We start from the raw sequence: 16926 nt of genomic DNA, 5'->3' as shown, positions 1-16926 counted from the left end.
TTTAGAAATACAGTAATGTATTCAGAGTACAAAATGTTGTCAAAAGCACTGGATTTCTTGCTAGCACTTGAATAATACATATCATTGATACCTCATGGAAAATCAAACACAAAATAAGCTGTAAAGTTTGAAAGAACATTTTTTATAATAAGAATGACGTTTTTACATGGGTTTTAGGAAAAGTTTTCTTCCACTGAGGATGATGCCCCACATTCAACAAACAGTAGTCATGAAAACTGTCATTATTACTAAGATTGTTTTATATTCAACAAACAGTAGTCATGAAAACTGTCATTATTACTAAGATTGTTTTATATTCAACAAACAGTAGTCATGAAAACTGTCATTATTACTAAGATTGTTTTATATTCAACAAACAGTAGTCATGAAAACTGTCATTATTACTAAGATTGTTTTATATTTATCAGTGTAGTTTTTGTGTTTATAGGTGGGCATTACACTTCCTAAAATGTAAAATTGCAAGTGTCTAATGGACACAAAATATCATCTTGGTACTAGAAGAGACCAAGCGTTTTCCTTAAAGGGGTTGATCAATTTTAAGATAACTCTATGATGTAGATTTTTATTTGCCAGCTTCCCAGTTTGTAATTTCAGCAATCTGGTTGCTAGGGTCCAAATTACCCATAGGAGAGGCCTGAATAGAAAGATGAGTAATAAAAATTAGCAATAGCAATACATTTGTAGCCTTACAGAGCATATGTTTTTTAGATGGGATCAGTGACATCCATTTGAAAGTTGGAAAGAGTCAGAAGAGGAAGGCAAATTAATCAAAACTATAAAAAATAAATAATGAAAAGCAACTGGAAAGTTGCTTACAATCGGCTGCCATAAAACATAGTAAAATTTAACTTAGCGGTGAACAACCCCATTAACTGACTTCTGATGGGCTAGGATTGCTAATATTTAAAACAAAAGCAAATTCTTTTGTCTCATGTATATTGTATATTTTTGTAACAGATGATGTAAAAAACCAGCTTAACTGCCTTGAATATGCACTCAGTTATTGTGCATATGTGCCTAAGTGTAAATTATTTCTTTTTCTTTGTCTTTTAAGTTTAGTCTTCTGTAAGAATAACGTGTTATTTTCTGCATACAACTGTTTTTCAGCCTGGACTAATATAAATCCCAGTGTAAACGAATCATTAAAGGACAAGGAAAGGCAAAAAATTAAAATCCCATTTCTACTTTCTTTAATGAAAAAGAAACCTATCTCCAATATACTTTAATTAAAAAATGTGTACCGTTTTTATAAGAAACCTGACTGTATGCAGTGAAATTCTCCCTTTATTTACTGCTGTGGATAGGAATTGTCAGATGGTCCCTAACTGCTGAGCAAGGAAACAATCATACTTATGAACAGCAGGGGGAGCCCCCGTCTTACTTACCAGTCATGCAGAACTCAAGCAGCTTTGTTTATGACGATCCCTAAGCAGCCCAGACCACACTGAGCATGTGCAGGGTCAGGGTCAGGCTAAGATGTTTAACAAAGTTACAAGATGACAGCCCCCTGTGGCCAACTTTGAAGGTATAAATCAATTGTTTGATTAGGCTTGTGGTGCAGTAAATTCATGTTTATGTTTAGTATACAAAATACAGCCTTTCTAGCCTTATTCTATTTTAGACTTTCCTTGTCCTTTAAGTGCTAAAGCATAGTGCTCACTGTACTCCCCATTCATTTAAAGGAGAAGGAAAGGTTAAAACTAAGTAAGCCTTATCAGAAAGGTCCATCTAAATATACCAGTAAACCTCCAAAGTAGTGCTGCTCTGAGTCCCCTGTCAAAAGAAACACAGCATTTCTTTCCTTCTATTGTGTACTCATGGGTTTCTGTATCAGACTTCCTGCCTTCAGCTTAAACCTCATTGCCCTGGGCAAGAGCATGCTCAGTTTGCTCCTCTCCCCCCACCCCTCCCTTCTCTACTGTAATCTGAGCCCAGAGCAGGGAGAGACTCAGGCAGGAAGTGATGTCACACCATGTTAATACTGCAGCTCCTATCCTAAACAAACAGAGAGTTTCTAGAGCTTTTTACTCAGTTATGGTAAAACATTCTACAGAATAAATATAGCAGTCTAGCTTGCACTATTGCAGCTAATCTATTGGAAATAAAATGCCTCTGTAGCTTTCCTTCTCCTTTAAAGACATTAAAGGTACCTTCAGACACGTATACTTGTAGAGAATAAAGATGCTGTGTATATTTAGGAGTAGTGGATTATTATGTCAAAATATATTCCGACTGAAACCATACCTACTGCCAGGGCATTACCCATTTGATCCAAATTCCTGTTTTTTACATTTTTATTTCCTCATTTCCTTGGCATAATGTGCAAGTAGAACCATCAGAATGCTTTTTTCAATTTAATACAGAAAATCTTTTGGCTTCACCATTTTAGTATAAATAAATTAAAAAAAAATAGTATATTTCAGGCTACATAACCAGTGCCAAGGCTTTTCCATACTTACATATTCTGTTTATTAATATTTATTTATAAACGTATTATTTTTTATTTAAAGAATCAACGGAACCATTCAGTTTTTTAAGAATGAATACAGTTACATTCCATTAATGTGAATCCAAAAACTGTAAATTGGGAGAAAGCCAAGCTAAAATATCCTGAATGACTACTTTATCAATCTCCTCATTTATTTCAGCATTTTTTGGGACTTAGGTGCTATATTTTTCTTTTACTTTTTATTGAGTCCAAAATATTAAAAAAATGCAGAGAAGGGACAGGGCAATAGCGGATGTTTTGGGCCAAAAAACTTCAGCAGTTTCTGATGAAGAAAAATTAAGGCACCTTAAAGATTTTCATAATTCCAAAATCCCGATTGGGTACAATTACGGAAATTGCCAAGGTTTTTCTGGGGGAAAACCCTGCGTGGGTTAGGAAACTCATGTGAGGTTTCCTTAAAGATTGCTTGAGCCAAATAGACCCTAAGTGTGATGCAACTTGTGCCTGATTCATCAATGCTAGTGCAAAACTTGCACCTGTTTTATAAATAAGATACAAAATGCAGTGGCACAAATGTGAGCAATGCTATTCACCAATTTCAGTATGATTAAATTAGTACAAACAGTAGAGCCTATGGACCCTGGAATTACTGTCTTGTTAAGAAGGTGTAAACTACTCCCTTTTGTCAGACGCACCTTGCACTCTATTTTGCAAAGCACAAAGATCTGACATTGGCTCATGGCAGAAATACAGTCAACTGCAAGTAGGTTCAAGCACTGAATTGTGCAAATTTTTACCCATTTCTGGACCTATCTCTGTACTTTATGATAGTTAATGGGCACACTAAAGGAGTTGATTTAGCAAAATTGTAGTCTGGCTTCTTACTGCCACAAAAAACCTGCATAAGAATTAGGGATGCACCGAATCCACTATTTGGGATTCGGCTGAATCCCCGGATCCTTGGTGAAAGATTAGGCGAATACCGAACCGAAACCGAAAAAGTGGAAAAATTCTTCTTTTCTGAAGAAAAGTCACGTGATTTCCCTACCTGCCCCTAATTTACATTTGCAAATTAGGATTTGGATTTGGTGCGGCTAGGCACAAGATTCGGCCAAATCTGAATCCTGTTGAAAAAGACTGAATCCTGGCCGAATCGCAAAGCGAATCCTGCATCCCTAATAAGAACCAGAAGCCTATAATATGCAGCACAGTGGGCAGTAGCAACATGGCAGTTTGAATAACATCTCTAAAACCACAAACTGAAGCTATTAAAACCTTATGATCAAGGTGGATACATTCAGGGATGATGCACTTCAATAATTCTTTTCAATTACTGAATATGTTAATATTTAAGTTACAACAATGTGTTCTATATTTAAGTTATTATAAAATCACACATAACAACCTATTTATTGCTAAGGCTTTTGAATTAATTTATCTATCTGTCTGATGGTAAGTATATTTGGTGATGTATGTTTGTATTTATTTATTTGCTTCTGTTGTAATTGATGTGATTTTTAATGTGCACTGATTAATTTGTGTTAAACAGCATCTATGAACGGCACTGTAAATTAGACCTTTTGTAAGGAGCACTATATGAATTTTTATTTGGAGTAGTTTGTTTATTGTGTCTTCATAAATTAATATTTCTTACATTCAGAGCAACAGAATGTGTTTTGTGCTGCATATTTGGTGTATGTTAGGAAATAAAGTCGATTATAAAACCCTAGAGATGTTTTCATTATGCATCACTATGCATAAGCAAAATACACACTGGAATTTTATGTTTTATTGCTATTAAACATATTATTGAACATTTTCTTTAATACTGGCCATACTGTAAAAATACAAAAACGAAAAATACCTCTCTCTAATTTTTAAGAAAAACAGTTAGCTGACAAGAGTAGGCAGAGAAAATTCCACAGCTATCGACGGTTGCCAGCACTTAATGCCAATCCATCCACCTGTTAGTGCACACAGTAGGAGTTTTGCCAGAAAATGCACACTTATGTGTTTTTGGGCACACATCCACACAAAACCAATCACAACTGTGGAGAAAAGCATTAGACTACCTAGCTTTGCCTCATCTTGGCTGCAAGAGGGAAGGTAATACATTACCCAATCACACATTAGTGCTTTATAATTAAAAAAAATTAAAACTTATTTTACATTAAAAGAACAGGCAGAACATATTTTCAATATAAACCAAATTTATTTGGCTCATGAAGAACATATGGGGTTGTAAGAGATGAGTTACAAACAGTAGAAGATTATATATTATTATTGATTATATATATATATATACAGGTATGGGACCTATTATCCTAAATGCTTTGGACCTGGGGTTTTCCAGATAACGGATCTTTCCGTTATCTTTTACCTTAAGTCTTCTAGAAAACCATGTAAACATTAAATAAACCCAATAGGCTGGTCTTGCTTCCAATAAAGATTAATTATATCTTGGTTTGGATTAAGTACAAGGTACTGTTTTATTATTACATTGAAAAAGGAAATCATTTTTACAAATTAGGATTAAGATATGGAAGATAGCCTTTCTTTAACTGGGAGCTTTCTGGATGACAGGTTTTCGGATAATGGATTCAATACCTGTACAGACAAAGACAGGAGATCCTCTGCACTCAACCCATTATCAATGGTAAGGATATTGAGACATTTTGTGCCTTAAGCTGCTAAAAAATGCCCTCCCCTTTAATCACAACAGGGATTGTTTGTCACGGTCGACACCCTAAATCCAGAACCAATGCTAAGCACCCTGTTCTCTGCTTTTTCTTCTGCCTATAACAGCCGCCTTTCACCTGGGGAGCAGCCCTCGGCTAATCGGATGCCGCCAGGTCCTAATAAGAGGGGTGCCAAGCGAAGGATTCTGGACAAGCAAAGGGGCAAGATGGAAAAACAAACTTTTTTGGGCAGAAGGTCATAGTACAAGGCGTAGGCAGAAAGCAGAGTCAAATCAGGCCGGGTCGGGGCAGGCAGCGTACAAGTGGAGTCAACAGGCAAGGTTCAAACCAGGAGATCAATCAGGAGGGTTAAGGATAGAAGAGTCGGTTACCAGGGAGGGTCAGGATTTCGGGTCACAACAGGTATCAGAATCAGACAGGAATAAACTCAGATAGGCACCAGAAACTCACTAGGAATGAACCTATAACGGGCAAGGAAAAATACATTTTGTGGCTTTAAATACTTTTAAACTTTGCGCCACTGTGCGCTGGCATTCGCCAATAAATAAGAAGTAGCGCGCCGTGCGAGCCTTAAGAATCTGTATTTTGTGGCTTAGAGGACCGGCAGCGTGGCGGGTGACCTCCTCCCACTAGACCACCAGGGTAAATTAATACAGCAATATATTTAAAATGGGCAACTATGTCAAAGTCATCCCTAGTCTGGCCAGTTTACTCACTTTTATCTGATTCATTAAGAATTCTACTGCTTCATTATACACTCTTCACAGGGACTACGTTTTACCTGCAACTTACTTGCTCAAGGTTAAACTCCCAAACATAGTTGCCCTTTTATTAGCCACCACTGGGATCACCTGACTATAGCTGGGTAGATTGGGAGCTACAACATGGAACTGGCCACTGCTCCTATATGATCTATAGCAAAAAAAAGGAAATGATGGGATGACTGACGTAGTTTGGCAGCTTAAATATATTGCAATATATGTACATACAATCCCTGTTTTGTTTAAAGGGGAGGGATTTTTTTTATAATTTAAGGCACAAAATGTCTCAGTGGCCTTAATATATTGATAATGAGTGCAGAGGACTTCTTGTATTTGCCTGTATGAATGATGGTCACAGCCTCATTGCACCCCTGCTTAATGGTTTAAAAATGAGTGGTTATAATATACAGTATATTTATATTTGTGTGTGTGTGTGTGTGTGTGTGCACCATCAGCTTGTATGCCAAGCATGGAGTATAAAAAGAAAAGACTATTTCCTCATCTATCTGTTAGGAAAAAGGTTAGATAACTGAACATCTGTGTATTTTCTCAGGACTTCTGCTCAGGCAGCTGCAAAGACAGCGGAATTAAAAAGCACTTTCCCCAGTGATAATTATAGTGTTAGAAAGACATGCAGTCACCAAAGCATGCAATTAGCATATGTTTTGGATCTGATCTTTCATGAGGAAAAAAAAGTCCTTTATTCATATTCAGAGCTTTAATACTGAATTTGCCAAATTCATTTGATGCTTGTTTTGTAAGAACAAGCCTTTATTTTCATATAGAAGCATGCAAAACAAAACACTACATTAATTTTATTAAAGATGCTTTTACTTTCAACACCATTCAGATTCCTCATAGTAATTTAGATAACAATGGCACACTGATTTATTGATGCACTTTAAAAGCAGCTATATAATTTGGAATACATAATAAATCTCGTCCCAAAAAAAAACACAGGTTGCGGTATACAGCCTAGAGACTGCTCACTGCCATCCCTGGTTCAAAGATAACTGGTCAATGCTTTCTATGAACTGTCATTGCAGAATGCAGATTTATTGCCCTGTGCTTAATACCAGTAAGGACATATGTAGACAGCAATGCTTACTAAGGCACAATGCCTATCTTTATCAAGAGGCATTCAGGAATTTAATTTCTAATAAATAAAATCACAAAGTGTGCCTTTAGTTTGCAAACTGTAAATGCTGATAGCTTCTACTGTCACAAACATATTATTTTACCAAATGCACTTGATTTAACCATTATGCTTTTTAATCCCACAGTACTTGGGTGGGCGACTATTACTATTCATTATATAAATAGCACTGACATAATGTGCAGTCATTTACAAACACTACAAATCATTATTATTTGTCTCTGACGCAGTTGAAGTGTTACAATCTAAGGTCTATAATCGTATTTACACACACAATTAACCTGTCTGTATGATTTGCAAATGTGTGAGGAAACTGGAGTACTTGCAGGAGACCAACACAAGCACAGGGAGAACTTTCAAATTCTTGCAGGAAGTGTTGTAGCTAGAACTGGACCATGGATTCTATCCATAAGTATTTACAAAGCATTCAAATACATTTTGAATACTTTGTAAATTCAAATTTTTAACCTCAAAACAACTCTGTTGTATAAAAATAAATGAAGTATTGCCCATCAGCTCCAATTTATCCTTGAGTGGATGGTGTATTGACCTTAGCACGGTGTACACCATGTAAAGTTGGGAGGTCAAGATGGCTTGTCTCTTTTTTTAGAGGTAGGCTAACAAACCTAACCTACAAGCATTCCATTTAAAAGATGAGTAGTGAAATTACTCTTCTGTAGTAGACCTCAGATGTTATAAAAGTAGGTTGCAGACAATACTATAACATGGAAAGTTTTTTTTTTTACAGAATACTGTAAATGGTAAGTTATGGAATTCTTTCCCAGAACCAGCTTTATTTGCAGAATCAATAGGCTGTTTCAAGCACAAAATAAATTTTCTAGCAAATAAGGAAAAAGTGTTGATTAGTGGTATTACGACATACAGTAGAATGCCGAAGAAGAAACTTTTCAAATTCCTACTTCAACTGAGAATGCTCCAGCTGGAAAGCTTTAAAGAGGATTTGAAGAAGCATGAGGTGGTGACTGTCAGCCTCCTGTGCATTTTAAGCAAATTGCAGGTAAAGTTGTTGTGCCGTGTTAGCCATTACAAATTTCAAGGGCAACCCTTTTGAAATAAAAAATTACAAAGTGGTATAAAGGTGATACTTTTTTGTCTAATTAAGATAATCATATCAAGCTTTCAGAACATTGTAATCAGCTTGAAAAAGGAACTAAAATGTTTGCTAAAAAAAGCTTGCTATGATTACTGTATCTTAGTTAGCCAATAAAGGTATCACCTTTATACCACTTTGTTATTTCAAAAGGGTTGCCCTGTAACATTTTAAGTACAACGTTACAAAGTTAGGGACACTTTTGCCAGTAACAGTGGTGCAGGGAAGGGGGCTGGGCAGGCCCATAACCCATAACCCCCAAAGTCTTTTTCCAGCTGTGGTCCCTAACCTATTTGGCAGTCTCCTGGAGATTACTAACCCCATACTATTTTTATTTGGTAAAGCGCATAATTTTTTTTTTAACAATCCTTTTATTGAAACAAACATATATCCAGTTAACACAGCTGTTGTGAACACAATGTTTGTTCCTTTTACTATTCGTTACATATAAGCATTTCAGGTTTAACAATAAAACTTAAACAAATAACAATAACATGGTGTCTTTGTCGTTCTTCAGATTCTTGTCAATGTCTTGTCATTATTTTATTATTAATAGTTTCCCTATGCTTTCTTTGCCATATTTATTAACAAATAGTACAAAACAGTTCTATCCTGATACATCCAGTAAATCACATTGTATCTACAACATTACATAGTACTGCCATAAACTCACAATTTAATACTGTATAAAGATATGGTTATAGTCTCATCCCACCTATTTCTCACACATTATTGACCTCTATCCACGTTAAGAGTTAAATTCTGCAAAGTAGTAATAAACCAATAGATTATCCCTTGACACTCCCACGTCTCACTAGAATATTATGGGCAGATAAAGGACAACGGGAACTCAGTGTTTTTAGTTAGAGAGTCAAGGGGGATCTAGGTCAGGGTCCTCCCCAAGCCATAAGCCCCATATCTTACTAAATTTCTCAGGGCAGCCCCTTTTCATGTATGTAAATTTGTACAATGGCAAGGATCTTTCCACTAACTGTTCCCAGTCTGTGACATTAGGTCCCTCCCAGACTTCCATTTAATCGCAATCGCCTTTTTTGCATACATACAGAGTACAGATAGTAATGTACGATGTGCCCTCCTCGGGGACACTTCCTCTAACTGACCCAATAAAAGTACTCTAGGCTCTAACGGCACGAAAAGGTCAGTTTTAGCATCAATGAGCTGTACAACCGCCCTCCAATACGATTTAATTACAGGGCAATCCCACACCATATGAAAAAAGTCCTCTGGGGAGTGGTGACATCTGGGGCACTCTGAACTAATGGCTGGATTCATTTTATGCAGACGTTGTGGGGTAAAATAAACTCTATGCAAGTAGTTAATTTGTGTCATTCTGTCTTTACTACTGATTACTCCTTCGAAGATGGAAGTCAGTGATTCTTCCCAGTGCTCCTGCGTGATCTCAGGGATGTCCTGCTGCCACTTTGTTCGTAATTTATTTAGAGGGGCACCCCTAACAGTCTGCAAATGTGTATAAAAATATGAAAGAGGCTTGCCCAACACCTGTTTATGTATCCCTACTTGTAAGCCATTTGGCGTGGTGTCTACCGTGTCGCCCTTAAACTGAGTCACAAACGCATGTCTCAATTGCAAATATCTGAAAAACATATTATTCGGTAAAGTATATGCTTCTTTTAGGGCTTGAAAATCAATGAGTTTACCCTCCACTATAATGTCCGATATATATTTTATATTATACCTTGCCCAGAGCTGAGGGTCAGGGATCAACTCCAACTGCTTTAGATAGGGGTTACACCATAGCGGGGCAAAGCTGGAGCATTGAGGTTGTAGCTTAGGGTAATACTGATTAGCCAAACGCCAGGCCTTAAGTGTTTCTTTCATCAGGAAGGAGACCCTAACATTATAAGTGGCTCCACGGTAAGGTAGATTCTTCAGCCCTTCAAAAGACCCTGCCAGTTGAGCCTCAAGTATTACAGACGCATTGGTGTCATCAGATTTGGCCCAATTCCTCACAACCACCAACTGAGACGCCAAGTAATAAAGGAAAAGGTTAGGGGCCGCCAATCCTCCCTGTTGGGAAGGGAGTTGTAAAGTAGTGAGGGCTAGTCTAGGAGTACTATTGTTCCAGTACATCATGAGTGTGAGGCTTTTGAGTTTAGAGAAGATCGTATGAGGAATTATTGTGGGGGATTGTCTAAAAATATAGGTTAATTTTGGTAGTATCATCATTTTAAAAAGGTTTATTCTACCCATTAGAGATAGTGGTAGATTAGCCCATGCATTTCTTTTCTGTTCCATATACCTTATTTGAGGCAGAATATTAAGGTCAGTGTATTTATTTAGATCCGCATGAATCCAAATCCCTAGATATTTGAAGGTGTTCACCCAAACAAGTCCCAAGGTCCTTTGAGGACTATCCGGTGGGAGAGCATCAATAGGAAAGAGAACTGACTTGGACCAGTTTATCTTGAGCCCAGAGTAGTTAGTGTGATCGTTTATAATGTTTAGAGCCTGTGCTAGTGCCAGTTGGGAGTTAGGTAGGTATAGCAGAGTGTCATCAGCATACATTGAAATGACCTCGGTTAGGCTCCCAACCCGGAGCCCCTCAATGTCCCGGGAGGCCCTGATGCGGCAGGCCATAGGTTCCATGGCCAATGCAAACAAAAATGGGGAGAGGGGGCAACCCTGTCTGGTGCCTCGGAGGATTGGAAATGGGGTGGACAATTTGTTGTTTGTACGGATTTTCGCTACAGGCAGCTCATATATTGCTCTTATCCAGTTAATGTATGATGTGGGTATACCTACTCTGTTCAATGTGGCCCACAAATATTCCCATTCAACTGAGTCAAAAGCCTTTTCGTTATCCAAAGAGGCAATCAGTCTACTACCTGAGTTATCATGTGTAATGGAGATATTTGTGAACAGTCTCCTGATGTTTATATCCGTGGAGCGGCCAGGCATAAAACCTGTCTGGTCCGGAGAGATTAAGTGAGAGAGCAAGGGCGCCAGGCGATTTGCCAGGACTTTGGCTAAAATCTTTGCATCAGCATTAATGAGTGCTATGGGCCGGTACGAAGTACAGTCTAGCGGGTCCTTACCTGGTTTCAATAATAAAATTATTAGAGATTCCCTCATCGAGGTTGGCAATAGCGCCCCTTTTTGTACCCCATTATATAGGTCCGTCAGGAGAGGTGCAAGTAACTTAACATGCTGTTTGTACCACTCCATTGGCAAACCATCTGTACCTGGAGTTTTCCCTGTTGGGAATGAAGCTATAGCAGCCTCAACTTCCGCTAATGTGATATTCTCAGCCAGTACCACAGAGAGGTGAGGTGCCAGTTTTGGGATATTTATGTCACGCAGATATGCTCTTATTTCTTCTGGAGTAGTGCATATTTTGGGGCTATATAAGTCAGAATAGAAATTCGCAAATCTCTGATTTACTTCTTCTAGTGAGGATACTACCGTGCCATCCGATAACCTAACAGCAGGAATTGCCATGGTAGTTGTCTCATCTTTTGCAAGCATTGCCAGTAGCTTCCCGTTTTTATCCCCATGCTCAAAAACATTGCCTTTCTGGTAGAGAATATGTTTTTTGGTGAGCTCTACTTGGGCGAGTTTCAAGGCACTCTGGCTAGCTTGCCACCTCTGGAATGATTGGTTTGTGGGGCATTTGACATAGGCCTCTTCCTCTGTCTGAGCTGCTAAAGTTTTTTGGGCTATGTCCACTTGTGTTAATTTGGTTAAAGCTGCAATATTACAGATAAACTCACCCCTGACATAGGCTTTGAGTGCATCCCACTTTACATTTAAGGGAGTTTCAGTGCCATTCACAGCCAAAAAGTTTATTATACTGGCATTAATGATGTCGTTTAAATGGGTATTTTTCGCCCAGTAAGGACTCAGCCTCCACACTCTATCTATGGGAGCTTGTGAGTATACAAAAGTAAGTAGCAGGGGGGAATGATCCGAGATGCCTCTAGGAAGCGTCTCAACCGTTTTTACCCATTTATTCATCTCTGAACAACCCAGTGCGAGATCTATTCTTGACATGCTGTTGCAACCAGGGGAGTAACACGTAAATTGCCTGACGTTAGGGTTGCGCACTCTCCACAGATCCACTAAGTTAACGGCAGAGACCCACCTATTGAAATGCGCAGAGGAAACTCGAGGGGGGTGCAGTTTATCCATTCCTGCATCGGACACTGCATTAAAATCCCCGATAAGGAGAAATGGCGCCATGGGCAGACTTAGCAGTTTCCCAGTTACTTCGTTGAAAAATTCAGCCGTAGGTGGGGGAGGGGCATATATGTTCGCTATATTATATTTTTTGCCATACACGTTACCATGTAAGAGGATAAATCTACCATATTTATCAGAAATTACCTTTTCTACCGTTAGAGGGCAAGTTTTGGCTAATAAAATAGACACTCCCCTAGAGTAACTGGAGAAGGATGAGTGATACATTGAACCAATCCAGGGCTTTTTTAAGGATAACAGCTTAGTACCCACCAGATGGGTCTCCTGAAGAAAAATCATCTGGGGTTTGTACCTTCTGATAAAGTCAAAAACCAGTCTACGTTTTATCCCATCCCCCATACCTCTAACATTCCATGACATTACACTAATGGTAGCCATCAGACATACAGATAGGAAATGTGACGGGTTTGGGGGGAGGCATATGAAGAATAAAACTGCACATTGACATGAAAACACAAGAGATCATGAATCGTAAGACACCAGAAAAATTAACATTACTAGCAATACCCATAACTTTAACCCCTACCCAGACCCACCCTACCCACTCCATAACCTTAGAAGAGTGAGTTTCGTCTTTTACCCTAATAAAAGTAAAATAAACTATGAAGGGAGGTTAGTGTGCACACTTCGTCCTTACTAGACAGAACTAAATGTCCATGGGCCTGTCGCTTCCGCACAGGGATAAAAGGGTTAGGCAACAACTGTCCCGCACAACAACATATGCTGCATCATTACCTGCCCGGAGAAGTTTCTTCTGATAGAGTCAGTGGGAAAGTGTCAGTGTCCAGGCCATAACTTCCAGGGCGGCATAAGAAACCTAAGGATAGGCTTGCGTCAGACCAGCCAGATGTAGTGTAGAAAAGCTCAGTGCTCTCTCCGCAGAGACTGTCTGGGTCTCTCCTCTAGCCAAGTGATGACCTCCTCCGGTGTAGTAAAGAAACTGGCCTTGCCTTTGTCTGTTACTCTCAGTCTTGCCGGAAACATCATAGCGTAGGGGATTTGCCTTTGTCTGAGTTGCAGCTTGGCTTCATTAAATTTTGCTCTTTGCTTCCGAATTTCCGTAGAGAAGTCTGGATAAAGTGATATCCTGTGATTTTCAAAAAATATTTCTCCAGCCCTTCTAGCCGCTTGTAAGGCCGAGTCTCTGTCACGATAATTCAGAAGGCGGGCAATTAATGGGCGTGGAGGGGCCCCCGGTGGCGGCGGTCTTCCCGGCACCCTGTGCGCCCTCTCCACCGTGAAGGCTGTAGAGAAGACGGCTCGGGTAAACGTATCGGCCAGCCATTTTTCAACAAAATTCTCTGTGGCTGTACCCTCCACCCTCTCAGGGAGGCCCAGTATCCTGATATTATTCCTTCTCAAACGGTTTTCTAAGTCATCAGCCTTGTTTTCCAACAGTGCGACCTGCTTTTCAGTGGCCATTATCCTGTTAGGCAGAGGTGTTGTGAAATCTTCCACATCACTGATCCTCCTTTCCACCTCCCCTGTCCTTTCCCTTAACTTCTGTACATCATGTTTCAGTATGGCAAAGTCTGTCCTGAGTTCGTCTATTTTTCCAACCAGTGTAGTATGGTTTGAAGTGATAGCCTGCAGGACCTCTGTTAAGGTTGGCTCTAAGGGGGATTGCATGAGTACAGGGGAGGAGGGTGCAGTTTCAGTAGGCCCTGTGACTGTAATCTCCTGTGCACTGTTGTCAGGGGCGGACATACCTGCTGGCATAGGCTGTGACAGAGGGTCCCTAGCAAAACGCGCTAGTTTCCCTGCAGCAGCTCCAACCGGGCCCTGCAGTTCTTCCTGAGCCGGGCGCGCCGCATGGCGCTCGGCGCCATTTTGATGCGCCATGATGCGGGGAGACACGGAATGGCGCGCTGAGTGGTTGCGCCGGCTTCTCCTGACCATCGGAGGCTCCGACTGCAAGCACGGGTGCTTTACCCGACAGGTAATGGCGAGTGGGAGCAGTTGTAGTGCAGATTATCTGCAGTATGGCTTCCCGTGCGGCGGAGCTTTCGGCCTGCGCTGCCTATCCGGTCTCCATGCAGACCACGCCCCCGGTAAAGCGCATAATTACTCTTGCTTACTATTTTTTTCTGACACAACTCGTGGAGGCTTATTTATTAAAGGTCAAATTTTAGTGAATTTTAGTAAACTCTAAAAGCACAATTGTCATTGAACGTATTGAAAGATCAGAATATAAAACGTGTGAACAAAAAAAGAGCTGAATGATGCATTAAAAAATACAAAACCTTGAAAATCTCTAGAAAACTGGAGTTTTTCGGACAAATACTAGCAAAAAAAATCCAAAAATCGCTTAAATTCCGAAATGACTTAAAGTGATCTAATAAGCTCAGCACAGTTCCCATTGATTTCTATAGGACCTAAACAACTTTTAGTTGGGGAAGTTTGGTATAAAAGATTTGTGTGTTTTTTACTAAATAGATTGCAAATTGCAATTTGATTGTTAGTAAATGGGCCCCTTAGAGCAGGGATCTCCAACCTTTTCAACCCGTGAGCAAAATTCAGAAGTAAAAGGAGTTGGGGAGCAACATTAGCATGAAAAATGTTCTTGGGCTGTCAAATAAGTGCTGTGATTGGCCATTTGGTAGCCCCTATGTGGATTGTCAACCTACATTAAGGCTCTGTTTGGCAGTACACCTGGAGCAACATCCAAGGTGTTGGAGAGCAACATGTTGCTCACGAGCTACTATTGGGGACCACTGCCTTAAGAGTGTTCTATAACAAAATCTAGCCTTTCACTTACTACAACCTCATTAAGGGGTCCCTTTATCCCCTGAACTTTCTCCTGAACTGAGCTCCCACTTCATACTTCGTATCAACCCTCTGCTTCGGAGTTAATAAAGACAATCATGGGCCCCCTCTTTTAATACACTAAGGAACAGGAACTACTGTACTCATACTAAACCTTGACTAATAAGAATACCTCCTATCCACAGGAGAGGTCACTACCACTGAACTTACTAAACAGCAGAAAGACTTTTAACTATTTCACATCCCCTATACAACCATGCATGCTGATTTCCTACACCACAGTTTGCAGTCCAAGCTTCTATATAAGCCCACTACTCATACTTCAACACCTGAAGCCCTGCTCTACTGTTACATGTTGCTTTGTCAGAGGTACCTGCCATTGAGATAACTAACAGGCCAGAAGTAACAACCATGGCTTTTAGTCCAAAATGTAATTGAAACTATTCATCCTCACTGCTGTTGCTCCTCAAAGATTACACTTCATGGCCTATATTTAAATTTGGCTTGCACCAGTAAAAATAAAAAAAACTATTACATTTATTTCTTATTAGCAACATTGGTATCAGAGATAATGTATATGATTATACCAGCCAAGTGGCACTTGGCCTGATTGGTACAACACAACTATGAATGTTGAGTGTGTATAGCTCAACAAACAATATAGAAAGTAATTAAGAGTAAGCAAGCTGATACGCTAATGCATGCTACCCTAGAGCATGAATAAACATGAAACGTTTATTCAGTGCAGAGAATAATCATAGGGGCATATTTACTAAATCTCGTATTTTTCTCATTATTTCATTAAAAAAAATCTAAATCCCAACAATGTTCTGGCTTAATTTACTAACAATTTGGATCAAAAATTGCATGTGCAGGAAAAGTGTTGACAAATTTGTGGACAAATCATGCAACTTTATTGCATTGACACCCCAAAAAAACTCAAATTATCAGACTATACCACTGTCAAACTGCCCGAAACTACTAAGAAACATGAAGGAAAAAAACATCTTCCAATTGTTAAAGGGACCATCTGCCATTGGCCTTTACATGACTTTGTCAGGTTTTAGCTGGAGTACTCTTAGATTTGGAGCTTCGGAGCATAATAAATCTTGAAAAAAAAAAATGTTTCCTCTACAATTTCGGGTTTTTTCCTTTTAAAACTCAACCATAAAAAATGTGATGCTTTATCAATAAGCCCCATAGATTTATCCATGTTTTTTCCATTTTTACCATTCTAAAAGATACCTCTGTATTACATCGTCCCTGGCCTCTTCCTATCTACCATGTTTAGCATCATTTGACCCATCAAGTAATGTGTCATGTGTGAGACTGCCTACAACTTGTATTACCATAGGCCATATTACATTTTGCACTGAACTATGGTTGCTTTTTCTCATACAATTCTATCTATTAAGCATTTTTGCCTGGAAAAAACAGCATATCTTGAAAAAAAGTCACATTTTCATAAAAATTCAGTGTCAAGAGACCTGTTTTTCTCCAAAGTGACTTTAATGCAGTGTCAGCTTTTTTTTCCAATTTGCCCAAGTTATCCAGTTATCCAGTTTGAACAACATGTCACTGAAACGTTTCACCACTTAAGATTAGGCAAAATCTCACCATTTCCCATGGGAAGATGAAGAAATTGAAAACGAGGGGATGCCATTGATATTTTATCAATTATTTTGCCTGTGTTATGCAAATGCTCTGAAAAGAGTGAGATCTTT

The sequence above is a fragment of the Xenopus laevis genome, chromosome 6S, assembly GCF_017654675.1.
Source record: "Xenopus laevis strain J_2021 chromosome 6S, Xenopus_laevis_v10.1, whole genome shotgun sequence".
NCBI lineage: Eukaryota > Metazoa > Chordata > Amphibia > Anura > Pipidae > Xenopus > Xenopus laevis.
The sequence above is the reverse complement of the archived record's forward strand: the minus strand, read 5'-3'. Positions refer to the sequence as shown.